We start from the raw sequence: 27826 nt of genomic DNA on the forward strand, positions 1-27826 counted from the left end.
GAATAGTTTCTCAGAGCTCTCCGAGAGGCTGTGTCCCAGGCTGTGGTCTTCAATAAGACACTGAATATATTCGACTCACAGCTTTTACATGGTGCTTTTCTTTTTCAGTCAACAGTGTCAAAGGCAGACTTTGACCAAAGTTTGGCTTGGAGCCCTCTCCTTCACCCCAGATGCAGTAGGTCCTACATGATGGTGGGGAAGGGTTTGGGTAGGACTCGGATTACTTAGGCTAGATACTGGCTCCATTGTGGTGTCATCTTGCAGAAACTTTTTTGTTTTGTATTGTACAGAATAAATACCTACCTGATATCATGTTCTTTTGACATTTCTCTCATGTGTCCAACAGCTACATAGTGTGCTTTTCCCTTCTGGAGGTTGTACTGGAGGACTCATTCTCCTCATGCCTCCTCTCATCTCTCTTTCTGCTCTCAAAACTCCATTGTCAGCCTCCATGAAGTAGGTCATTCCAGGATGGATGATTTGTGGTGCAGGGAACTGCTGGCGAACCAGGGAGGTCTTAGGCAAGGAACTTGGTCTATGGAGTCAAAGAGAGCAGGATCAAAAGTCTAGCTCTGTGCTTCCAGGGTCTGTAACATCAGGCACCCCTGTATCAGTCAGGATTAGGACAACAAAACAGAAATTACTCTCAGTATTTCAATCAGTAAGGGTGATAACACAGAGACTTGGGTGCTTATGTGACTGTTGGAAGGGCTGGAAGAGCAAAGATCAGGGAAAGCCACTGCTAGCTCTCAGATTCCCTGCTGGCTCTCAGAGACTCAGGAAGTTTCTTCAGCTGTTCAGGAAAGGAATTGCAGGAGACTGCCACCAGTGGTCGCAGCCGCTGGCACCATCAGGGAGGGTGATTAGCAGAGAAACATCTGGAGGCTAATTAAAAGAATTCATATCTGTTGATACATATAGGTCTACCTGCTGGTACCTTTTCTCCACCTGCCCAATTTCGTGCATATCCATTTCATTAGGGGAACCTAAACTGAATCCAGAATCCTGTTGGCAAGGAAATCTGGGAAATGTGGTTCCCAGATTTCTAACCCCTGAAAACCAGGCAAGGTATAAAAGGAGGTACAAAGAATGCTGAGTACCAGCACAGTCCAGCACACCTGGACTACACAGGCATTATGTCCCTGAGCCTGTGTCGTCATTAGTAAAATAGATATCATAATATTCACAACTATAGCTATCACACACACACACAAAATGTACACAAAGTAACTGTGATACAAAGCTCAAAAATGATTTGTCCCTTTTCCTCCAATGGAAAAATCATCATAGGATCACAGAAATCCAAAACACTTTTTGAACGAAAAACTAAAAATGAACTTTTGTACTATTTATTCTTTTAAAATATAAGAATAGGGCTTCCCTGGTGGCGCAGTGGATAGGAATCTGCCTGCCAATGCAGGGGACATGGGTTTGGTTCCTGGTCCAGGAAGATCCCACATGCAGTGGAGCGGCTGAGCCCGTGCGCCACAACTACTGAGCCTGTGCTCTAGAGCCCACGAGCCACAACTACTGAAGCCTACGCACCTAGAGCCCGTGCTCCACAACGAGAGAAGACACCACAGTGAGAAGCCCATGCGCCGCAACAAAGAGTGGCCCCCGCTCTCCGCAACTAGAGAAAGCCCATGCGCAGCAACGAAGACCTAACACAGCCCAAAACAAAAATAAATAAATAAATTTTAAAAATTAAAAATAAATAAATAAAATATAAGGATAGTGAAGGCATTCAGAGTATGCCTCCCCAAAATATGCTACTCCAGCATAAAGGTTGTTTTGAGCTGAAGGCAATTGAGAAGAAGCAGACACAAGAAAAACTCTCTGCCCTCTCCTTCTTTACCAGGAAGGGTAGGAAGAGTCTTAATCCCTGGGGACAACTCTAGACTTTTAACAGCCCAGAAAGGGCACCAGAAGAATCTACATAACAAACTTTACCAGCTAGTCCTTATTTTCCATTAGTTTCCCCATGTATTTACTGTCCCACAGTTTTCTGCCCCTCAAAACTCAAAGTCCTCTCCTTTGTCTTGTCACTCCGCTAAAATGTATTGTTCTTTAGTTAAGATGCTATATAAGCCCAAGTTCTAACCACCTCTTTGAGTTACTCATCACTGAGTATTCCAGTGTATATGCACAATGCACATGTTAGTAAACTCTGTTTATTATCTCTTATTAATATATCTTTTGTCAGTCTAACTTCAGAGCCCCAACTGAAAAACCTAGGAGAGTAGAGGAAAAAAGTTGTTCCTGTCCTACAATAATCAATACTGATTGTAAAACTTTTGAAAATACCATCAAAGACAAAATGCACTGGACAATTAAGGAGATGATTTTATGCAGGCTATTGCAATAAGGAGAATGTTCATTAATAAGGAACATCTCAAAGAAGAAAGAGAACACCTGAAGTTTTACACAGGCAAGTAGTAAACAAGGGAGTCATGGGGCAGGGTAGATAGGGAGTCTTGTGGGAGTCAGGAAGAGGCACAAGGAATGGTGGAGGTGGGTCTTTATCTCTGAATACCAAGGGCAGGTGGTCCTTTGCATTTATTCTTTTCTGGAAAGGGATGGTGAATTTCTTAACCCTTGCTGCTTTCTAGGAGCACAGGCTTTAGATAAAATTCAGTGCAGTCAATCTCCGCTTTTGTTCAAGACAAATATCATGAGTCAGTTAACAACACAGAGGTGATCAGAAACTTCCTGAGTGGAGGAAGCAGGGTCTAAGAAATAGTCTTTCCAGGACTCTTGTTGGCATTATTCCTGTAAAACCAGTGAAACCATCTGTTGAGATTTGCTGGCAAAGGTAAGTTGTTTTAGGATCCTGGAGACCAGGCATTTCAAAAGAGGGTTGCCCCAAGTGAAAAAGAGAAACACCAATATAAAAATAAAAAGTTATGTTGAAGTGTCAGGAGTTGAACACTAAAGGTAACCAGTCCACTAGATTCCAAGAAATGGGTGGAGGAAAATATTTAGCTCAAGAGTCAGGAGAATTGCAGACACTTGACAAATTTCTTTGTTGGCCTCTCAAATGTGATTATATGAAGATGTCAAAGAAGTTTCGGGAAACAAATTTAGCGTAGTTGCTTCCACTTACTATGCATGCACCCTGTCTGGAAGCCAGAATTATGTGAGCACCAGTCGGTTAGGCAGCACAGCTCATTGACTTTCTTGAAGCTCTCAAGTTAGTATGTTCATGCTCATGGCCATGTTGTCCACAGTCTTGGTTGCCTCTCATATAAGGGCATGGGTGGCCTGATCATTTCACTGGACATCCTTAAGTGGTCCAGGCAGTGGCTTGTCCATGCAGAATTCTAGCCCATGCCTGGTCTGCTGCGGTAGTGAGTCCTTCAAGGTTTTTATGGAGTCTTGCTGATTCAGCTTGCAAGGTTTCTTCAAGTCCTAGGGGAAAAGACCAGCTGCAAGGGAGCCCAGGGTCTCAACGGGGATCTGGGTAGTCAGGTTTTAGTTCTTGGTGACTCTGAGTCAGGCAGGAGGGAGAAAAATTGGATATGTTAGTTTGGAGGGTTGTAACCAGATTTTGAAGAAAACTGGAAGAATGGACAATGTGTTAAGAATGGACAATTTGGGTAAAGTAATAGGATCCAGTCCAGTTTGCAGGTAAGAACCTAAACTGGTTTTTCCAGAGGGAGAGGAAGTCAATTAAATCTCCCATCAGACAAGGTAGAGTTTGAATATTTATCATTTACCTGTAATTTACAAAGAGATGCAAAGCAGTTCAAAGACAGTGAACAGGACCAGAATCTGATAGCCCAAAGGGTGTGCTCTAAAATATGCAGTGTTCTCCATTGAAGCAAAAATTTTCTCTGTAATACTGAAGAGTATTTACTTACCAATTCTGTGAACATTTGTTATATAGTTGAGACCATAATGAATATTCAATTCAGTATTTGGATTTATTTTTTGTGTGCTTTTTTTCCCTCTCAAAAAGGAATTCTTTAGAAAGGAAAAATGTTATATATGTCTAGAATGGCAAATCATTCTAAAAACAGAATCTATTTTCAGTGCCAAAAGTTAACAAAGTTCAAAAATCAACAGGATAGGGCTTCCCTGGTGGTGCAGTGGTTGAGAATCCGCCTGCCAATGCAGGGGACACGGGTTCGAGCCCTGGTCTGGGAGGATCCCACATGCCGCGGAGCAACTGGGCCCGTGAGCCACAACTACTGAGCCTGCGCATCTGGAGCCTGTGCTCCTCAACAGTAGAGGCCGCGACAGTGAGAGGCCCGCGCACCGCAATGAAGAGTGGCCCCCGCTCGCCGCAACTAGAGAAAGCCCTCACACAGAAACAAAGACCCAACACAGCCATAAATAATAAAATAAATAAATAAATAAATTTTAAAAAAATCAACAGGATATAAATTGGGAAATAGAGGGGAAGGAAATGATACTACACAATGCCAAATATTTATGTACTGGATGCTCACAAGTGACTTTTCACATATTTATTTTTGCATCCCTCCAGCAGGAGCATAGTCCTCAGCACTGAGAAGCCCTTTATTGAAGTACAGGAATGAGTGTGTTTTGATCTTAATTGGAAACAGAGTTTTGTCTGCCTCAGTGAAAGGAGAAACTGAAGAAACACAGCAGCCATTGTTCCTGCTAATTTGATGTTATGATTCAATACAGGGCTGGAAAACTATGCCCCTTGGGCCAAATCCAACTTTGGGGAGAAAAACACCTTTTTATCTACCCTCTTAGGTTCAGTGCTCAGAGACCTGCAAATTAAACTGACAAAAGAGAGATTAGCAAGAAAAAAAGACAGGTTTTTATTTGCATAGGTACTCAACAGTTTGCAGAAAAATGTGACTCAAGGAGGTGGTTAGAATTTGGAGCTTATATATCATCTCAATAGGAGATGGGGAGGGGCAGGGGGTACTTCTGGGAGGACAAATGACTTTTTAGAGAGGAGTTGGGGACAGATAAAGGGCACTAATGGAAACACAAATGACTTTTTGGAAGGATAAATGGGTCCTTAGGAACATAGATGGGAGTTATGATAGTTTATGGTAATGTCTGTTTGAGTATGATGTCAACTTATCCTCTCCTGGAGAAGAGAAGATGGGAGTTGCTCCTGGGGAGAGATTTGTGACAATTGAGTTCTTGTGGGAAGCTCTGCCTTTAGGCTGATAAGGAATTTCTGGAACTCAAATGCCTTCAGCTCAAAATAATTCTTAATGCCAGGGTGACATCCTGGTCCCTTTCATGGCCCACTGCCTGCTTTTATAAATAAAGTTTTATTGGAATACAGTCATGCCCATTTGTTTATACGTGTATGCCTATTTTTTCCATAAAAGTAACAGAGATCTTATGGTTCATAAAGCCTAAAATATTTACTATCTGGCTCTTTTCAGGAGAAGTTTACTGATCCCTGATTTAGATATATACATATGTTTGTATATTCCACATTTTGTCCCTGAAGATAAAAAAAATCTCATACCGGTAAAAAACATGTACACAGGAATGTATTGTGTTGCTTGGCTGTTGTTAATAAGCTTCAGTTTAATACATGATCATGATTATCCTTTTGAGCTCCTACTATGTGCCAGGCCCCATGCTTGAAGTACACACTTTACCTCTGCTCTCCGAGGGCTTTTCTAGCAGAAGAACAAGAGGCCGGAGGGCCTGTAATCTGAGGCAGCCTGTGGAAATATTAGAACAGAGAAGAGCCAGTCAAGGGAAGAGCAGACATAGTCAAGGGACGGACTCTGTAAGGGTCATCAGGGAAGGATTGTGGAGGAGGAATGATTTAAATGATGTATGGAGGGGACTGATAGTACATAGACAGGTAAGGATGGGAGAAAAGACCATTCCACACAGGGGGAACACCATTCATTCACTCATTTATTTAACAAATATTTATAGTACACCAAGCAAAGTTTCCATTTTCACAGAACTTATAGTATTTTGAAGCAAAAAAAAAAAAAGTCCTAGTAGGAGAATGCAAGGTGTTTTAGGGACCTATTGCATTGTCTTCTGTGACTACAGAGTACGGTGCAGGGGATGGGATATTGGGAAGCCATCTTGTCTGGAAAAATAAACAGTGATCAGATCATGGGAGGCCTTTGATGCGAAACTGAGAACTGTGTTTTGCTTTGCATTTTGTTTTGTATTGTTTTGCTTGTTTCTGGTTTGGCAATAGGGAATCACTGGAGGTTTTGAAGATGATCTGTGTGCTTTATGTTAATTGACTGATGTGCTTTTGTAGATAAAACTCTCTGGCTAAATATAAGACAGAGTAGGAAGAACTGGGCACAGGGAAAGAAGCCACTTCAGACGCAAGAGTTAAGAAGGACCTGAAGTAGGATACAGGTGGTTGCAACAGACAGGGAGCAGGAAGGAAACGATTGCAGAGATAGAATTATTGTAATTAGTAAACTGACAGAGCATAGAGCTGTTCAGATGTTTTAAGCCAGAGAGAGAAGATATTGCTATTAGAGAGACTGGAAGTAGGGGAGGGGGAGGTTGAGGTGTGGGTTATTATAGATTACTTATCTGCTTCCCTCTGCCAAAGGACAATCTAGGACTTCACAGTTCCAAGATGTGAGCTTCCTCTGGATAAGTCTGCTAAACTAATTATTTTTAAAAAATCATTCAAACTAGCTGTTTCCAGCTCTGGTTTTGAGACTTCCCCTCTAAAAAATAATAACTTGAAGCACATTCACAATATCTTTAACAGCTTTGAAACCTATATTTTTTCCATTTTAGTTTAAAACAAAAATAGCTATACAACACTTTCAGGAATGGGATACAGTTAAATAATCAAATGCAGGTATGAAGTAGCCAGTGTGGGGCCTGACCTTGGTCAATGCCAGCTATGGTTATATTTCTATTGCACGTCCTCAGCCCTTGATCCATGAGCAGGGCTGCTATTTTCACAGGCTCGTACTCTGTGTGCCTCTGCTCAGTCAACCCAAAGGATTCCCGTTTTTCTTTTCTGCACACCATCAACGTAGTGAAGCAGAAGCTTGGTGTGAAACAGGAAATTCCTTTTAGAGATGTTACCCTTTGTATTCTGATTTTCTCCTTTAAGGATACAGTGTTAGCCCTTCTGTCTCTTTTGGGGAAATTGTTTACATTCGGGAAAGAGAGATTTGTTTCTTGACAGGTTTGATTTTTTACTTCCCAGTAGGGTTCTGTTCCCACATTTCCAAGTACTAGAGCTAATCACTCTTACTTAAGCTCAGGTATTCAGAAGGTGTACTTGAGGCTAGTGTCAGGATGGGATATCTGATGATTGATGTTTTATAAACGTCTGTGGTGAGTTTCTATGTCTTCCCTATGGATATTTTAACAATTTGAATATGATCATCCCCTCCCACTATCACTTTATACCTTGGAAGTTTGGGGTTAACCTTCTGAGTATTTATATCACCAGGTGATATAAAAAGCCATACTTTCTACAATCCACAAAAACATTGGTATATTATTTAGGATGCTCTAGAGAAGCAGAACCAATAGGATAGATAGATAGATAGATAATTATAGGAATTGGCTCATGCAGTTATGGAAGCTGAGAAGTTACCTGATCTGCTGCCTGCAAGCTGGAGAACCAGGAAACCTGGTGGTATACCAGTCTGAGTCCGAAGGCCTGAGAACCAGGAGCACCAATGTCCAAGGGCGGGAGAGGATGGATGTCTCAGCTCAAGCAGAGAGAGTGAACTTTCCCTTCCTCCCCCTTTTTGTTCCACTCAGGCCTTCAATGGATTGGATGCTGCCCACCTGCATTGGTGAGGGGAATCTTCTTTACTCAGTCTACTGATTCAAGTGCCAATCTCTTCCAGAAACACCCTCACAGACACATCCAGAAATAATGCTTTGCCAGATATCCGGGCATCCCTTAGTTCAGTCAAGTTGACACATAAAACTAACAATCACAATTGGCCACCTATCGAAGGACTTTCCACTTTCAGTTGTGTGTTTTGTGAGGAAAAAAATGCCTTAAATTAAGTTGCCAATAGCCAATATTATAGAAAATAAGGCCTTTCCTCATCCCCTCACCACTTCCATGAGCACAGTGAAGTGGTGGTAAAATAGGTAAGAAAAGTACCTGTTTTGTTAGGTTGTTTTCAAATGCACTCCCTTCTAGTTTCTTGAGTCCTTTCAGCCTGGTTTCCATTGGATTTGGGAATTTGTGAGGAAACATGCTGGGGCTTTTGCTCTGGGCAGGTACTTGTACTCTTGGCCTTATGATATGAGAAGTGTGGGAAGGCAGATCAAGGGCTGTGGCCCTGAAACTCATGTCATTGAAAGCTGGATAACTGATCCAAGCCAATGACTTAGAAGAAAAAAAGGACTCTGAATGCTAGAATTATGTCTTCAGTTAAAATCGATCATCTTTCCATAATTGGAGAAATAATTGACATAAACAGTCGTATACGTGTCAGTTGACTGTCAAAGCAAAATTGTTTCCTCCTCATCACGCTTTCAGAGAACTGGCAAATTCTACCATTCTGGAGAATATTTATCTTTGTGATAAAGAGATAAAAAGATGTGTCTCTACCAAATGTAAAATAGCTAGCTAGTGGGAAGCAGCCACATAGCACAGGGAGATCAGCTCGGTGCTTTGTGTCCACCTAGAGGGGCAGGATAGGGAGGGTGGGAGGGAGACGCAAGAGGGAGGAGATACGGGGATATATGTATACGTATAGCTGATTCACTCTGTTATAAAGCAGAAGCTAACACACCATTGTAGAGCAATTATACTCCAATAAAGATGTTAAAAAAGAAAAAAAGAGGGAGGGGATATGGGGATATATGTATACGCATAGCTGATTCACTTTGTTATACAGCAGAAACTAATACAACATTGTAAAGCAGTTATACTGCAATAAAGATGTTAAAAAAAGAGATGTGTCTAGAACAAGATCTAGGAGGGTTTTCCTGTCTTATGCTTACTTTGAATTCAGAGCACAATGTGTTTAAGGATGGTCAGCTGTGAAGGGGAAGTTATAAGCTTTGCTCCCTGCCCATCTCTGTTTCTGTACAGTTTTGAGCATGCTCTTCTCTAGGGGTTCTTGGTACATTTTGGGGCAGAACGTGACTCTTGTTCATTCTCATTTGTATTAATTAAGGTATGTTCACCTTTTATACAGTTCTCATAACTGAGTTTTAAGTCCAACATTAGCTGATCTATTGTTGCAATTGTATGTATTAATTTTCCCTTCCAACTTAATTTCATATGCATTTTTTTCTCTCTCATATGTATTCTTTGAGGATAACATCTCTAAAAACTCGTTATATTCCCTGGTACCTTGGTGTGAATTAACTAACCCTGTGTTTAACTCAGCAAAATACTTCAGTTCATTTGTTTAACTGTATGACAATTAGCTTTCCTCTTAGTGAGAAAAATTCTTTTCTCATTTCTTTCATTTTTTTAAAGACATTTTTTTCATGTGGACCTTTTTTTTTTTTCCTGCGGTACGCGGGCCTCTCACTGTTGTGGCCTCTCACCTTGCGAAGCACAGGCTCCAGCTGCGCAAGGCTCAGCAGCCATGGCCCACAGGCCCAGCCGCTCCACGGCATGTGGGATCTTCCCGGACCTGGGCACGAACCCGTGTCCCCTGCATCGGCAGGCGGACTCTCAACCACTGTGCCACCAGGGAAGCCCCATGTGGACCATTTTTAAAGTCTTTATTGAATTTGTTACAGTATTGCTTCTGTTTTATGTCTTGGTGTTTTGGCTGTGAGGCATGTGGGATCCTAGCTCCCCGACCAGGGATCGAACCCACACCCCCTGTACTGGAAGGCGAAGTCTTAACCACTTGGACCGCCAGGGAAGTCCCTCATCTCTTTCATTTAATGTCAAACTTTCTTATTCGTCTCTGTGTTATGTAAGGGCCTAATCAATGACCCACAAAAAATTACTCATGGGAGTGAAGAAACTGACCATGTCAAAGGTGCCTTTAAGTAGAGAAAATGTGACAGCTTCCTCACAGGCAGTTATGGTTTGGACATATTGGTTTTTGTTCCCTGAGATCTAGTTTTCTTGTTTTGTTTTTAAATTTGAGTTTTTTACAGTTTGTAAACAACCATCTCAGCTCCTGTATACACAACACATATGTACGCACACTCACACAACACACACCAGCCAATTTGGTTAATGAAATTAAGCAACTGGATGGTTAGGTTTTTCAAAGTTGAGTCAGTTGTCTGACACTTAGGGAGAAAAAAGCTTTGATGGGATCAGTTTTGTTGCTCAAAGCCAGGCATGAGGGAGCAGGTCCCACAAGTCCACAGCAGCTATCCCAACTCTTGCTGATACATGTCACAGATTTCAGCAGAAGAAAAACCTTTACTCAAGGATGCTGTGATAATGCCTCAAACAACTGTGGAATGATGGTTCTGCAAACCAGAAATGGATATGTTCTTCTTGTAGTCATTTATTGCTCTCACAGAAACAATATGTTCAATGGTTATTTGAGTGAATAAGTCCTTATTTGTAGAGACAAGATGAAGCAGTCTCTCAAAAGAAGTATTTTCAAAAATCAAAAAGGTCAACACTGGGACTTCCCTGGTGGCTCAGTGGTTAAGAATCCGCCTGCCAATGCAGGGGACATGGGTTCGAGCCCTGGTCCGGGATGATTCCACATGCTGCGGAGCAGCTAAGCCCACGCTCCACAACTACTGAGCCTGTGCTCAAGAGCCCGCGAGCCACAACTACTGAAGCCCACGCACCTGGAGCGAGTGTTCCGCAACGAGAGAAGCCACGGCAGTGAGAAGCCCACACACCACAACGAAGAGTAGCCCCCTCGCCACAACTAGAGAAAGCCCACATGCAGCAACGAAGACCCAATGCAGCCAAAAATAAGTAAAATTTTTAAAAGTTATTAAAAAAAGTCAACACTTGTAATAAAAAAGAACTATGCTAAAATCCACTGCACAGATTTTTGTAGATATTTGATTGAATATTGATATCTTGGACCACTAAATATAGAGAACAACCATTAGCAATTTTATTGATTGAGATCATATTTCTATTTTTATTATTAATTTAAAAAGTATATTTATTTGGTTGCGCCGGGTCTTAGTTGTGGCACGTAGGCTCCTTAGTTGTGGCTTGAGGTCTCCTTAGTTGTGACTTGCTGGCTCCTTAGTTGTGGCATGCAAACTCTTTGTGGGATCTAGTTCCCTGACCAGGGATCAAACCCAGGCCCCCTGCATTGGGAGCACAGAGTCTTAACCACTGAGCCACCAGGGAAGTCCCAGGACCTTATGTTTCAATGAAGGGCATCAACATGAAAAGATACTGTCACTATATGATAGAAGTAACTGGGTACTATGGGGTCCAGTAGAGCATCAGCCCTACAGAAGTGGGAGATGATTCAGAAAGCCTTCTAAAGGTGACATTGAGTCTTTTTTTTCATTTCCAGATTTTTTTTAAAAATTGAAGTATAGTTAATTTACAGTGTTGTGTTAGTTTCAAGTGTACAGCAAAATGATTCAGTTATACTTCTTTTCCATTATAGGTTATAACAAGATATTGAATATAGTTCCCTGTGCTATACAGTAGTCCCTTGTTTTTTACCTGTTTTAAATATAGTAGTGTATATCTGTTAATCCAAAATATGTCATGCAATAATATGGATATCAGTGTATTACTGTACACAAGTAGTGTATTCCATCCTTAGATTCAGCCATTTCTCCAGGGAACCCGAGTTCCTTTTATTAGAGAGTAGTATTTAGAAACCAAGATCTGGGCACTGGGAGTGCTCATTGGTACTGAGATGTCATTGCTTTTAGACCCTCTCAGCAGACAGAGAAAGGAAATATATGTATGTATACTAACTCCTGTATACACAAATATCTATAATTCTGTATCAATCTATCTATAAATATCTATCTACCTACCTTCCCACTTACCTACCAACCTGTATTCATACTGATATTTCTGATTCTAATCTAGCACCCCAGCACCTCTGGGTTTATTCTAGCTTATCCCACTTGCTTATTTGTAAGTTCTTTCTCTGACAGGAAGAAATCTGGGTCCTATTACCACAATTTGCTTACTTATTTGTTCAACAATAATAATGTAAAGTAGTTTTAGAATTGTTGCTGTGAGAAACAAAATTATCAACTAGAATACAGTGTTTGTGTACAGTCCTTTTTGTATTTAGCCGTAGATTGTTCAGTGAAAACACTGTTTTCACAAGTTAATCAGAAATGCTTGAATACATAGATAAATGGGGGAGGAGAGACAAGTCTTGCTTACAAAAGAATTCCAAATAATATAGGTTGATACTCCCTCCGAGGGTGGGCTAGACTTAGTGGCTCATATCCAAAGTAAAGTAGGGAAAAGGAAAAATAGTAACTCTACAGTGGAGAGACATGGCAAACACTACATTAACCAAGTGATGTGAAGGTTGACATCATCAGTAATAAGTGAAGTTGATAATATATACCACCTGATATGATGTGATAAGAAAGGCACTTCAGGTTGAGAATCTGCCTGCTAATGCAGGGGACACGGGTTCGAGCCCTGGTCTGGGAAGATCCCACATGCTGCGGGGCAACTAGGCCCGTGAGCCACAACTACTGAGCCTGCGTGTCTGGAGCCTGTGCTCCGCAACAAGAGAGGCCGCGATAGTGAGAGGCCCGCGCACCGTGATGAAGAGTGGCCCCCGCTTGCCACAACTAGAGAAAGTCCTCACACAGAAATTAAGACCCAACACAGCCATAAATAAATAAATAAATAAATAAATAAATAAGCCAAGCATTTGTAGCCCTTAAAAAAAAAAAGAAAATAAAGAAAGGCACTTCACCTCTGTGGTATTCTTCCTCAAAACTAATAACACCAGTATAATCCTGAGAAAAACATCAGACAAACTCAGATTGAGGGACATTCTACTGGACATAAGGCCAGTATTCCTCAGGAGTGTGAAGGTCATGGAAAACAAGGAAAGACTGAGAAACTGTCAAAGACCAGAAGAGACTGGGGAGACATAACTAAATGCAATGTGGTATCTTGGATTGGATCCTGGAACAGAAAAGAGAATGTTAATAGAAAAACTGGTGACATACAAATAAAGTCTACAGTTTGGTTAATAGTAATGTACTAATAATGTTGGTTTCTTAGTTGACAAATGTACCATGAAAATGAGAGATGTTGACAATAGAGAAAATTGAATAAGGAACTCTGTACTATCTTTGTAACTTTTATGTAAATCTAAAATTATTCAAAAATAAGTTTTTTTTAAATTAATGAGGTTGGCTTTTTTTCTCTCACAGCCTTCAGTGAAGTCATGTCATGCATTTGTAATACACTGAAATTCATTTGTCACATGTTTCATTCCATCCTGGGATGCCCTGATATCTTGGTTGACTTTTTTTACTTGCATAAAGTTTACTTTTTGTTTTTTAAAATTCTATGGGTTTTTACAAATGCATAGAATCATGTATCCACCACTCTAGTAACATACTGAAGAGTCAGTCCCATAACAGAAAAATTTTCCTGTGCAATCCATTTGTAGTTAACTTGTCTTCTACCCCAACCTCTGGCAACTACTGATCTGTTTTCCATCCCTATAGTTTTATCTTTTTCAAAATGACATATAGACAGATTCATACAATACATAGCCTTTTGTATATGGCTTTTTTCACTTATAAAAATACATTTATGATTCATCCACATTGTTGCATGAATCAGGTATGTTCTTTTTATTGCCAACTAGTATTCCATTGCATAGATATAACATAGTATTTTGGTTTTTGGGGTTTTTTTTTTGACAGTTGTGTTTTAACAGACATCCTGGTTGTTTCCAGTTTGGAGTGATTATGAATAAAATTACTCTGAACATTAGCATACAGGTTTTTTTAGTGTGAGTATAGTCTTTCAGTTCACTTGGGTAAATACTTAAGAGCAGAATTGCTGGATCATATGATAAGTTTATTATATGAGTTTACATTTATAAGAAACTGCCAAATTTTCTTCCAAAGTGGCTGTACCACTTTGCATTTCCACCAACAATGTATGAGATTCCTGTTACTCTGTCTTTGACAATATTTGGTATTGTTGTCAGAGGGACCCTAACCCCACCCTTGAGTTCAATAATCCACTATAAGAACTCACAGAACTCAAAAGAAAGCTGTTAAGCTCATAGTTATGGTTTATTACCGTGACAGGATACAGATTAAAATCAGCGAAGGGAAGCGGTGCATAGGACAGGGTCCAGGAGATTTCCAAGTTAGAAGCTTCCAACTGTCCTCTCCCAGGAGAGTCATGGACAAAGCTAACTCCTCTCAGCAATGATGTGTAACAATACACAGAGATTATTATCAACCAGGGAAGCTCACCGGAGCCTTGGTGTCCAGAGATTTTACTGGGGCTCAGTCACATAGACAAAGATGACTGCCTGTGTGGCCAATCTTAGTTTCCAGCTCCTCCAGAGGGGAGCTGATACCACATGACCTAAAGCCCCACTGTAAATCACATTGTTAGAGTATCTGGTGTGGTCCAAGCCCCCCCCCCCCACCAAGTAAAACAAAGACACTCATCAGGTGGTACTACTAAGGACTTAAACATTACCTCCCTGGAGCCATGGACACAAGCCAGACTTTTGTTTGGGTAAGGTTAATTCTTAACTATGCAAATAAGAACTTAATATTTTCTAATCCATTATCTGAGTTTACATTAAAAAAATGGAAGCTTTTTCTGTAAACAAAAATAGTTAACTTTTCACTAAAAAGCCATAGTACTGTGGTGAGTGTGTTTGCGTGTGCATGTGTGTGTGTGTGTAGAAAGAAAGAGTAGTGAGAAGGAGGGAGGAAGAGGTAAGGAGAGACTGAGATTATAGTAATAATACATTTAGGAAACTTTCTCAGATTGTATTACTGTCATTTATATGTTTGGTTTTCTTCTTCACTTTAGTTGCTAGGAGGTATGAGATGAAGTTACAAAGTCTCTTGTCTATTGTTTCCTCTTTTACAAACTTCTGATATCAATACTGTTGAGATTTTAGTTAGATTGTAAATTTGTGTTTTACTTTATTTCATTGCAGCTTTTATTATTTTAGGGTTGATAGGACACAAACATCCTGGACAAATTTTTCAAACGTCATTGTTAGGTCATTGTCAGATTTCAAGCACGAGATGAGAAACCAACACTTGTATTTGTCTTGCCTTTTTCCAAAATCCTAGTGAAACATCCAAATAGATATTTTTAAAAATATTCATCCATAAAAGCTCTGAAAAAAGAAGGATATCATCAGTGGACCAGAACTTTTAAGTAATTTTTGGAAGATGGAAAGTGGAAAGGTTCCTAATCAATGAGAAAACCGAAAGAGAACAGCTGCCTGGAGAGGGCCCCCTTCTTCCCCAGAGACCCAAAGACATACCAAGCTCTGAGTTCACAAGCACAGAGAGGAAGAATGGTCATAATTATAGTAAGGAGGTACTCTAGTGAAGACATAACTTGTATGTTTAGTGCCTCCAAGTCCATAACAGCACCTTCTGCATACAAGATGGTGCCCCTTCTTGGCAAATGAATTACAAAATGGCATGTCTTCCTCATGGGTTTGCCCACAACAAGATACAGAGTTTTGAAAGGACAATATAACTGATTTCAGTCCTATTCACTGCCTCAGTGGGTTGTCTCTGTTCAGGGAAAAACCTCTACAACCTTAGCTGGCTGCCCTGTTTGGGTTTTTTTGTTTTTTTTGTTTTTGTTTTCTTTTTTGTTGTGTCTTCAAGATAGGTATGTGAGAGTTCCTCTGTCTTTCCTAGGGAAGGTGGTTCTTCAAGTGCTATGTGGAAAGGTTCCTCTAAGGTAACACAAGCAGCATTGTATGTTTTTCACATCTGGGCCCTCTTCAGAGGCTCTCAAATCTAATATTCACTTCCAGTTCTGTCCGAGATGGAGTAGCCCCATTCCTACCACATCCGATCTCTTACAACTTAAAAAAAAAAAACCCTGGAAGTAGCACACAAACAAGCATAAGAAGAATCTGAAATGTGGAAAGAAGAAGGTAGATGGTCCAGGGACCTCAGGACTTGAGGAACAACATGGTAGTGAGTTTCCTTGGCTTCCTTATTGCCTTTACATTCTGGACAATGGCTGCAGAAACCTCCAATCTGGAAGTTCCAACAGGCACAGAGCAAAGAAAAAAAAAAAAAAAGAAAAGGAACAAAAAGCTCCAAGAAAAGCCTGGTTTCCCTAGCCAAAGAAACAGGAAAAGGGTGGCCTTCCAGAACAGAAAATCTTTTTGATAATACACACCCTACTCCAGGGGGGCCAAACAGTGAGCTGATCTTCCACCCAACCCCCCTCCTTGGCCCTTTGGAAGCAGGCAGTGGCATTCCAGTGTCCCTACCCGGTGGTGTTAGGAGGCTGATCAGATTACATTATGTAGGACCTTTTAGGTGACGGTAAAGACTTGGAGATTTACTCTGAGAAACCAGGTGATGGTTTTGAGCAGGGAGTGACATGATCTGACTTAGTTTTAACAGATGTTCCTGGTGAGTTGAGGATAGACAGACAGGGAAGGGGCAGAAACAGGCTGTATTTTCTTGTTGAACTGCAAGACAACTCAACAAAGTTGTCAGGGCATGTTTTATCATGGCATTTTTTGGTTAAGACAGCTGAGACTCAGAGAGGTAAAGTAGCATGTTCAAGTTCACACAGCTAGTATAGGACAGAGCTGCATCTAGCACCTGGACCTTCAAACTTCTGTGAAAAGAGTAGCTAAATTTACAGAATGCAATATCACTTCAGGAAGATTTTTAAAGAATCCCTACTAAAATGCTGCCAAGTATTTGTGAAAATTGCATCAGAAAGGGGGAAGGGGGGAGAGCAGAGATTAAAAAAAAAAGGGTGGAAGGATGCTAAATGTAGGCCTGCACTGTCTCCCTTCCACCATTAGATGGCAATTTTCTATTTGTTACGGAGGAAATGGCGCCACAGTTTCCTGGGCAGTTGACAGAAATGAAGGAATTACGAAATGAAACTAACGAATAAGTGGATCAAGGCTTTGAAAAAAACAAAATTCAATTGATCCAATACATGTGTGGGGTGGTAGGAGAGCGGGATCCGGGCTTTAAGAGCAGTGGTAGAATGAACAAAATAATTTAACAATCACTGCTGACAGCACAAATTAGAACATTGATTTTCAAACAGCAGGTTGTAAAGAAGAGCAGTTCCTAAAATCAATTCATTGAGGGGCAACTAACAATCTTTTAATTCAAACGAACAAATTGGAAAATGTTGGAATACATTGCAAATAGTAAGATCAGAATTAATTTGTGACTCTTGTCTGGTTTTATAAAAATAAGTACATATGTATTGAGCCATAATGCAAAATGTCTTAAAAAATTTTTTTTATCATGAGTACGGTCAAAAGAAGTTTAGAAGACACTGGGCTAGATGAAATGTAAATGAGCAGAAGGATTGCAACTACTTGAAACACATGATTTTGTGGAGGTGTTTATCTAGTTTTAAACTTTCTTTTTTCTCTCCTCCCGACCTGCATCCAGTCTCAGGGCCTGTTATGGACTGAATTTGTGTCCCTCCCACCAAATTCACATGTTGAAGCCCTAACCCCCAGTACCTCGGAATGTGACTGTATTTGGAGATAGGTCCTTTACGAAGGTGATTAAATTAGAATGAGGCCATTGGGGTGGGCCCTGATCCAATCTGACTGGTGTCAAAGAAAAATTTGAACACAAAAAGAGACACCAGGCACGTGCATGCACAGAGGAAAGAACGTGTGAGGACACAGGGAGAAGTAGACCATCTACAAGCCAAGGAGAGAGGCCTCAGGAGACACCAAACCTACTGACATCTTGATCTTGGACTTCTAGCTTCCAGAACTGTGAGAATATTAATTTCTGTTGTTGAATCACCCAGTTTGTGGTATTTTGTTACGGTAGCCCTAGCAAACTAATACAGGGTTAGAGTGTGATATTCTATTTCTGAGACCTGGGACAAGAAAAGACCTGGGCCAACTGAATGTCCTGCTGCTTTCCAAATGAGAGTTTCTGGATTCGATTCAGTTCTTCACAGAGGAAAGCGCATAAGCTCTTATGCCAAATGTACCTGCATTCTCCATCATTTTAATAAAGGTGTGATTTTGGCTTAGTTAACCTCTCCAAGATGAAATTTCCTCATATATAAAATTGCACTAATAATACTTTTCCTGCAATGTTGATGTAAAGATTAAATGATATACAGTTGGCTCCCCATATCCACAGGTTCCACATCTGCAGATTCAACCAACTCTGGATCAGAAATATTTGGGAAAAAAATTCCAGAAAGTTCCAAAAAGCAAAAGTTGAATTTGCTGCATGTCAGCAACTATTTACATAGCATTTATATTGTATTAGGTATTATAAGTAATCTAGAGATGATTTAAAGTATATGGGAAGATGTGCATAGGTTATATGCAAATATCCTGCCATGACATTTTATATAAGGGACTTGAGAATCCATGGAGTTTGGTGTCCACAGGGGGTCCTGGAGCCAATCCCCTGTGGATACCAAGGGACAGCTGTAATTATCTAGAATTCCTAGCAGTTAATCAATCATTGTAGTTTTTCCTGCTGTCGTCATTGTAGTTGCTTATTAGTGTTATGTATTCATTTTGTGGCTGTTCCAGTTTCTGTCTTTCCTTGAAAGTATGTTGTCTTCTGGAACATTCACTAAAATGGTTATGAGGTAGAAAGTGGGCATGAGAGAAGTTGAAAAGACCAAAATTATTTGATCCAATGTAAAAAGGTTTGACTCGGGTAGAGGAGTTGTTGCCACCTGCCACATGTTTGACTAGGGGAGAGGAGTGGTTGCCACCATGTGATGCAGCACTAGTTCAGGAGATTAAGAGGTTAATTAGTAAATAGATCAGAGATTTTAATAATAATAAAAATAATAGACAAAAACATGAATGAATTTCTTTTTAAAAATTTTGGGATAATTGTGGATTCATATACAGTCGTAAGAAATAATACAGAGAGATCCTGTATAGCCTTTAGCAGTTTTCCCCAATGATAACATCTTGCAAAACTATAGTACAAACAGGCAGATTCATAGAGACAGAAAGCAGAATAGAAGTTGCCAGGGGCTGAGAGGGGAAATGGGGAGTTATTATTTAATGGTTATAGAGTTTTTGTTTTGAGTGATGGAAAAGTTTTGGAAATAGGTAGCAGTGATGGTTATATCACACTGTGAATGTGCTTAATGCCACTGAATTATGCTGTTAAAAATGGTCAGAATGGGGCTTCCCTGGTGGCGCAGTGGTTGAGAGTCCGCCTGCCGATGCAGGGGACACGGGTTAGTGCCCCGGTCCGTGAAGATCCCACATGTCGTGGAGCTGGGCCCATGAGCCATGGCCGCTGAGCCTGCACGTCTGGAGCCTATGCTCCTCAGCGCAAGGGGCCACAACAGTGAGAGGCCCGCATACCGCAAAAAAAAAAAAAAAAAAGGTCAGAATGGCAAACTTCATGCTATCACAATAATAAAAATTTATCACAGTAATAAAAAGAAACCTTGTTATGGACTGAATGTTCTCTCCCAAAATTCATATGTTGAAGCCCTAACCCCTAATGTGATGGTATTTGGAGGTACGGCCTTCGTGAGTTAATTAGGTTTAGATGAGGTCATGAGAGTGGGGCCCCCATGATGGTATTAGTACCCTTGTAAGAAGAGGAAGAAACACCAGAGTTCTCTCTCTTGGCCATGTCAGGATACAGCAAGAAGGTAGCCATTTGCAAGCCAGGAAGAGGGCCCTTACGATAAACTGAATCTGTCAGGACCTTGATTTTAGATTTCATAGCCTTCAGAACTGTGAGAAATAAATGTCTGTTGCTTAAACCACCAGTCTATGGTATTTTGTTATGGAGGCCTGAGCAGACTAACACACCTACAGTACAATATCACAACCAGGATACAGTCAAGATACAGAACAGTTGTATCACCACAGGGATCCCTCATGTTGTCTTTTATAGTCACACTCTCCTCCCTTATCCCTGACCTATGGCCACTACTAATCTGGTCTCCATTTCTATAATTTTATAATTTCAAGAATGTTATATAGATAAAGTCATGTAGTATGTGACCTTTTGGGATTGGCTTTTTTCTCTCAGCCCAATTCCCTTGAGATCCATCCAAACTGTTGCTGTATCGATAGTTTGTTCCTTTTTATTGCTGAGTGGTGTTCCATTGGTATGGACGTATCACAGTTTGTTTAACCAGTCCCCCACTGAAGGACATTTGGGTTATTTCCAGTTTTAGATTATTATTAATAAAGCTTATATGAACATTTGTATACAGATATTTGTATGAACATAAGTGTTCATTTCTTTGGGATATATGCCAAATAGTGCAATTTCTGGGTTGTATGGTAAGCCATGTTTAGTCTTCTAAGAAGGTGCTGCCCTCTTTATCAGAGTGGCTGTACCATTTTCCATTCCCACTAGCCATGTATGAGTGATCCAGTTTCTCCACATCTTTGCAAACATTAGGTGTTTGTACTATTGTTTTTTATTATAGCTATTCTGGTATTCAAATGTTGAACTAGCCTTTCACACTTAGAATAAATCCCACTTGGTTATGGCGTATAATTACTTTTATATATTGCTGGATTAGATTTGCTAATATTTTATTGAGGACTTTTTGTGTTTAAGTTCATGAGAGATATTGTTCTATAGTTTTTTTTTCTTTTCTTTTTCTTGTTACTGTCTTTGGTTTTGGTATCTGGGTAATATTAGCATCATAAAATGAGTTGGAGAGTGTTCCCATCTGCTATTTTCTGGAAGAGATTGTGTAAAATTGGTGTTAATTCTTCTTTAAATGTTTGGTAGAATTCTCCAGTGAAACCATTCAGGAGCTTTTTAATTACAAATTCATTTTTTTCAGTGCTTATAGGACTATTTAGGTTGCCTGTTTTATTGAGGTTGAGTATGGTAGTTTGTGGATTTGGAGGAACTGGTCCCCTTCTAAGTTTTCAAATTTATGAGCATACAGTTCATAGTATTCCTTTATTATCCTTTTAATGGCTTCAGGATCTGAAATGATATCTGATGTTTTATTTCTTATATTGATGATATGTGTCTTCTCTCTTTTTTCCTCTTTGTCAGTCTTGCTAAAGGTTTATCAGTTTTTATCAATTTCTTAAGAAGAACTTTCTGTTTCATTGATTTTCTGTCTTATGTACCTGTTTTTAATTTCATTGATTTCTGCTCATATCTTTATTTTTTCCCTTCCTCTGCTTCCTTTGGGTTTATTTTGTTCTTCTATTTCTAATTTCTTGTTTTTACCCATTCTGATGTTCTTCTTTCCGTTTTGAAGTTCCAAGCCTTCTTCTCTTATCATCTTTGCTATTTAGAGAACCTCCTTTAGCCATTCTTTAAAGGTAGGTTTGCTAGTAACAAATCTTCTTAGTTTCCTTTGACCAAGAATGCCCTTACTTCCTCTTAATTCCTGAATCATATTTTCACTTGATATAGAATTCACAATTGACAGATCTTTTCTTTCACTACTTGAAAAATATTGTGCTGTTTCCTGCTGGCCTCCATGGTTTCCTTTGAGAAATACCCTGTGATTCAAATTGGTATTCCACTATAAGTAATGCATTATTTCTCTCTGGCTGCTTTCATGATTTCTTTTTGGTTTTCAAAGCTTTTCAGAAGTTTTGTGTCTTGATATGAATTTTGTTAGGTTTATCCCTGTTTGAGTTTCACTCAGTTTCTTGAGTCTTCTTGAATTCACCACATTTGGGAAGTTTTCAGCCATTATTTCCTCAAAAACATTTTCAGTTCCATTCTCTCTCTCTCTTTTCTGCTATCCCATGATACAAATGTTAGATCTTTTGTTATTACTCCATTAGTCTCTGAGACTGTTCATTTTTTTCTCTTGTTGTTCAGATTGGGAAAATTCTATTGATGTGTCCTCAAATTCACAGATTTTTGCTTCTGTCATCTCCACTCTTTTTATTATTGTATTTTTCATTTCTGTAATCTCTATTTGGTTTTCTCATATAACTTGTATTTCTTTGCTGATATTTTCTATATTTTTTCATTTGTTTGAAGAGAATTTGTAATTGCCTGTTGGAAGCATTTTTATGATGGTTGCTTTAAAATTCTTGTCAGATCATTCCATCATCTGATTCATTTCCATGTTGGTGTCTGTTGGTGGTCTTTTCTCATTCATGTTGTGATTTTCCTGTTCTTGGTATGATGAGTGACTTTTTGATTGTATCCTGAAAACTTTGGACACTATGTCAGTAGACTCTGGATCCTATTAATTCTTTTTTTTTTTTTTTAACAGTCAGTCCCCTAGTTGAGTTGTAGCAGGAGGACTGAGTGGTGTATATGTTCAGCTTCCCTCTGGTGCCCGATGATACTACCCCAGCAAAAGTAGGCAGTGACTCCACTGCCATATTTTAGATATGTGGGCTGGAAGTTCAGCTCCCCCCTTGGCTACATGGACACCTTCCCAGTGAAAACAGGGCACTGACTCATGACATCTCACTGCCTCCTAGTGTGGATGTAAGCTCAACTCCCCACTGGTTCCCACTGACATCAGTGAGGGGTAAAGCCAAGGGTTGACTCACTGCTTTTTTGCTACAGGGTAGGGGCAGTAGCTTGGCTTTGTGCTGAGCCCCTCAAACATACAGGGAGAGGAAGGGGAAAGTGGAATGCCAACAAACCCCACCTCTCACCACCTCCTTCTGCCTTGTTAATGCCTGGTAGGGATGGAGGTTCATCTCCTGACTGGATCCCACTGATACTAGGGGAGGGAGAAAGCAAAGTTTGGGTTAGCTCACCTCTCACCACCTCATTCAGCCTCATCATTAATGTTGGGTGGTGCTGGAGGCCCACCTCTCCACTGGGACCTGCTGATGGGAGCAGACGGGAGAGAAAAGGAATGCCTGCTAGCCCTGTTTCACACCACCTTATTCAATCTTGTTGCTACTGGGTTGCTGTGGAGATTCAGCTTCCTACTGGACCATGCTGACACAAGAAGCAGGAGAATAGTGGATGGTGTAGCTCTGACTAGACCTGATTAGCACCACCAGTGTCATTGATGCCAGATGGGGGTGGATACTTAGTTCCCCACTGCTGGGTCCTGCTAACACTTGGGATGGGGGGAGATCAGAGTACTGATTAGCTTCATTTCTCACTGCCTCGTTAAGTCCCCCTACTACCCAGTGGGGATGGAGGATCAGCTCACTGCTGGATCTGCTGATACTACCCTATGGGGGGGAATCAGAGCACTGTCTGCTTCCTTGCACAGGGATAGAAGCTCAGCTCTCTGCTCAGCCCCATCAGTACCCCTGCAGGAATTAGAACACCACCTGCTTCTTCCAGTGGGGCTTGGAAGATCCCACATAAGGAGAGGTGCTTTTTTTCTGTTGGTTGGTTGGAGTAGTGCTGGTATTGCCAAAAGAGTTTTCTGTTGTTTTGCCATCCTTTTTCTGGTCCCTCAACTAGGGGTATCCAGCTTTTCTTGAAGCTTTTTCTTTTATCTGTACCTGTTGGCAGTTCTCGGTTGGAGGTTTCTACCGGGCCCTGGCTGGGATACAAGGGAGGCAATAAGGAAACCCAGGGACCTCCCCTGCATTGTCATGTTTCAGGTCCCTGGGAAGTTTGACTTCTTTCCACCTTTCAGAGTCTTCCTAAGCTTGTTTGTTGTGTTATAGCCAGGGTTTCTTAGTTGTAAGGGGAAAGCCCTGGGAGGAGTGAGGTGCTCCATCTTGGCCCAAACCAGAAGTTCCTTGTATTTCTTTTTAATATGGGAGTAGAGAAAGCTTTTCGAACTGACTCAACATTTAGAATCAATCAATAAAAGATTAATACATTTTCTTACATTAAAAACACATAATCATAATCAAATGTAAACCTGGAGAAAATATTTGACATGTATATGACAGGCAAAAGATTAATTTCCCTAATAAATGAAGAGATCTTAACAATGAAGATGAAAAAGTCTAAAATCTTGATAGAAAAAATTGTCAAATGGCAGAGTTTGCAGAGAAATGCAAATGAACATTTGAAAAGATGCTTACTTTCACTCACAATAATAGGAATGCCAATTAAAACTACACTGTTACCATTTTACCAAAATCCTCAAGTTTGACAGAACACACTGTTGACAGGCCTGTGAAGAAACAAGTACTCTCATACATTGCTGGTGGGAGTGCAACATGGTACAATTCCCAAGGAAGGGAATTTGGTTTATCTAACAAAATTACACTTACCCCTTGACTTAGCAGTCTCACTGCTAGGAATTTACCTGGTTGGTATGCTTCTATAATTATGAAATAATAAATGCACAAGGTTATTTATTGTGGCATTATGTTTAATAATGAAGACTGGAACTCTGAAATGTCCACCAATAAAGGACCTATTGAATAAACAAAGGTATAGCCTCATAATGAAGTATTATACAATTGTATAAAAAGAATGAGAAGATGACTATGTACTGATATGGAGGTTATTTTGCTAAAAAGATGTGCAGAGCATGTATATAGTGTTTTATCTTTTGTATATGAAAGAAAGGAAGTAAGAATATGTGTATATGTTTGCTCTCCCCTCCCCCCAAGTACCAGAAACTAATAGAAATAGTTACTTGTAGAGAGCTTGGGGAGGGGCTGAAGAGGAGAGAATAGGAATTGGAGAGAGATTTCCCTGAGTATGCCTTTTTATATATATAGCTTGACTTTTGAAATATATAAATGTTTAACTTCCAAAAAATGCAATGAACTAAAAAAGAAGACAAAGCAAAGCCTAAAATTGGAAAGAAACGAATAAACCTGACTCTATATCAAAGGTGACAGAATTGCTCAGATACAAGAATTATTTCAAATAATTTATGAACATAGTATTTCAACTGTACTGTCAAAAAGAAGTGAAAAGAATCTTAAATGTTACTTTGTAGTTTTATTGTTAGTGGTAACATTGGTATTGAAAATTTGAAACTCATGTAGGTGTATGTTTGTATTATAGATAAAGCAAATAAGTAATTATGTTAATTATATATAGAACTAAAATCTTCAGTATAATAGGAAATAAATGCATGTATAAAATAACTTTTGGAAAAACCTTATAATGTTAAATTTGAATGGAAAATATCAGTATGATCTCATGATTAATATATATCATATATATCAAGCATGATATCATGATTAATATATATATATAATATATAAGTTATATATAAAAATATAAAATGTATATGTATTTTTCAGGACCAGCGACATAATTTGTGTGGCCCAGTGCAAAACGAAAATGTGGGGCTATTTGTTCAAAATCCAGGAATAAAGTGCCATTAAAGGTAAAACATAAAGGCTTTTCCTTTCTTCTACAGTCTCTCACTCACTCAACTTGTCATGGTGTTTTTTATTTGCTATTTAATGGTGTTCTAAGTAAAGAAAAATTTAAATTTTAAATTGTTAGCATGAATTTTACCCTTAGTCTTTATATTGTGCAATGTCAGTTTTAAAAGCAAATGTAAGAGCATTTGACTTGCATGTGGAATAGCTGAAACATCACAATTTGTATTTTGTGACTTATCCTGGAGACTGTCTTGAGCTGGCCGGAAGAGACTAACACAAACCAGATTTAGCAAATGCGAAGGAAGAAGAAAAGGTATCCCTTTGCATGGGATACTCAGGAGGCAAGTACAGATGCTCCCAGGCCCCCAGGGGCCCTGCCCTGTGACAATGGGGCATATGATGTACACCCCGGGCCAGGGGCAGGGAAATCAAGCCAGCCATTTCCCCTTCCCATGGGCCTGCTGCCCCAACTCAACAGCTAATGGGAGACCTCCAAGAATACTGGAAGCTTAGTGCTGAGATACACTAGTGATCTGGATTGGTGGTGGGGAAGAGGCTATCCTTGCTTGGTCACCTGCTAAATGTGATGTGGCACTGCTAACCTGGGGTGGGGACACCACCACCATGCCTTGTCCCAAGATGTTGTGGGGCAAATGCACCCAACCCTGACCTTCCATACACTCATACCCAGGCTCCCATTCAGGACAGAGGGCAACCAACAGTGGTTGCTAGGAAGGGTTGGAGATGGGGAGGCTGGGCAGGGTCCAGGGCACCAGGAGGCACAGGAGCAGCCCCTGGGAACCTGTCCTGGGGACCCAAGCATGAACTGAGGCTCCAAGCCCCTGGCGCATGCTCCATTATCACATTGGACTCTACTGACCAAATACAAATATAAAGATAAAATTGCAAATAATTTCAAGACAGTGATTACAGAGTATTAAATTCCAAGCACACAGCCCTTCTGGGCATGAGCGCCTGTGTGACTGTACTGGTAGCTTACCCATGAAGCTGGCCCTTCTATTTCATAGTGCTGTTCACTTCTCTGGTCTAGAAGCAATGACATCCCAATAGCAATAAGCTTACATGGAAACCAGATCTTGGTTTCTAAATTCCGTAATAGAAGGAAACAGTGCTTCTTGGAGAAATGGCTTACTTCTCGCTTGGTACAGACAATATATAAGGTGAGGCTGGGGCTTCTTATGCCAGAAATTAAGAAAGCACCAAAAGACCAATGGGAACAGTTGAGCATCAAGAGGAATAATGAATGCCTTTGCTTATGATGATTGAATAAATTAAAACCATGAGTATCATGAGTCCATCATGACACTCAAATGAGAGAAAAAACTCATTAGTGATTGGTGATGACTATTATACAAACACTTTATTCTGAAAATTGGCAACCAAAGGAAAGAGTTAAGTGTTTACTCGACTTTTAAGGAAAAACTTGTCTCCATTTGATTCTTCTTTATAGAAGAATGCCAGCTAACAGTTGCAAATGAATTTTTACAATAACATCATTTTGGCATCTTCCAAGAATATAATCCATTCAGGCAAGGATCATTAAGGAATGCTAAAATAATTGGGTGACATTGATGGAGGCCGTATACTTATGTGGTATCTAAGTATCACCCCCTCAAGTTCCTTTTTAATTACAAAGAGAAAAACTTAGCTTGGTTGTCATGGCCTTAACCCTGTGATCACAGTTAACACCACTTACAGTGAGGTAGACTGAGGCTATGTGGTGTAATATGATGTGATGCAATATGAAGGCCACCGTGTCACCTAGGTAGCATTCTTGCCAAAAATGTTTAACCTGAATCTAATCAAGCCTCTAGACCTAACATCCAGTTTATAGGTATAGTAGTTTACTAGGCTGCCATAACACAGTACCACAAACTGAGTGGCTTAAACAACAGAAATTTATTATCTCACAGTTCTGGAGGCTGGAAGTATGAGATTAAGGTGTGGGTAGGGTTGGTTCCTTCTGAGGGCTGTGAGGATCTGTTCCATGCCTCTCTCCTAGCTTCTGTTGGTTGGTTGGCAATCTTTCATCTTCCTTGATGTGTAGAAGCATCACCTTGATCTCTGCCTTCATGTTCACATGGTGTTGTCCCTGTGTACACATCTATCTCCACATTTTTCCTTTTATAAGGACACCAGTCATTTTGGATTAGGGACCCACCCTACTCCAGTATGACCTCATCCTAACTAATTACGTCTACAACTAAACTATTTCCAAATAAGGTCATATTCTAAAGCACTGGGGGTTAGGGCCTTATAGAGGAGGAAAAATAAATTTCCCTCTACCTTTCTAGGTTCTTGGATGAGACCTCCCTGTAATAAAAAGACAGATTAACAGGAGAAAAACAAACAGAAGTTTAAGAACATGTATACTGCCTATTTACATGGGAGAGACCCAGGAAAGCTGAGTAATCCCCCCAAGTGGCTCAAGCCACCACCTTAAATACCATCTCCTGCTAAAGACAAAGACAGATGGGAGGACTGGGGAGGCAGTTATGGTAGGCTACCAGGAAAAGCACAAA

The 27826-nt window shown here is 40.1% G+C and overlaps 1 long non-coding RNA gene across 1 annotated transcript in view; it reads left to right on the forward strand.

The window, feature by feature from the left end:
• Positions 1-27826, forward strand: part of LOC308609167 — a 107263-nt gene that overhangs the window by 36794 nt on the left and 42643 nt on the right. The window contains exon 3 of the long non-coding RNA XR_014014272.1: positions 25197-25282. This is a non-coding gene — a long non-coding RNA (uncharacterized lncRNA). The remainder of the gene's footprint in view (positions 1-25196; positions 25283-27826) is intronic.

Source organism: Mesoplodon bidens (genome assembly GCF_964165515.1).
Source record: "Mesoplodon bidens genome assembly, chromosome: X".
NCBI classification, from domain to species: domain Eukaryota; kingdom Metazoa; phylum Chordata; class Mammalia; order Artiodactyla; family Ziphiidae; genus Mesoplodon; species Mesoplodon bidens.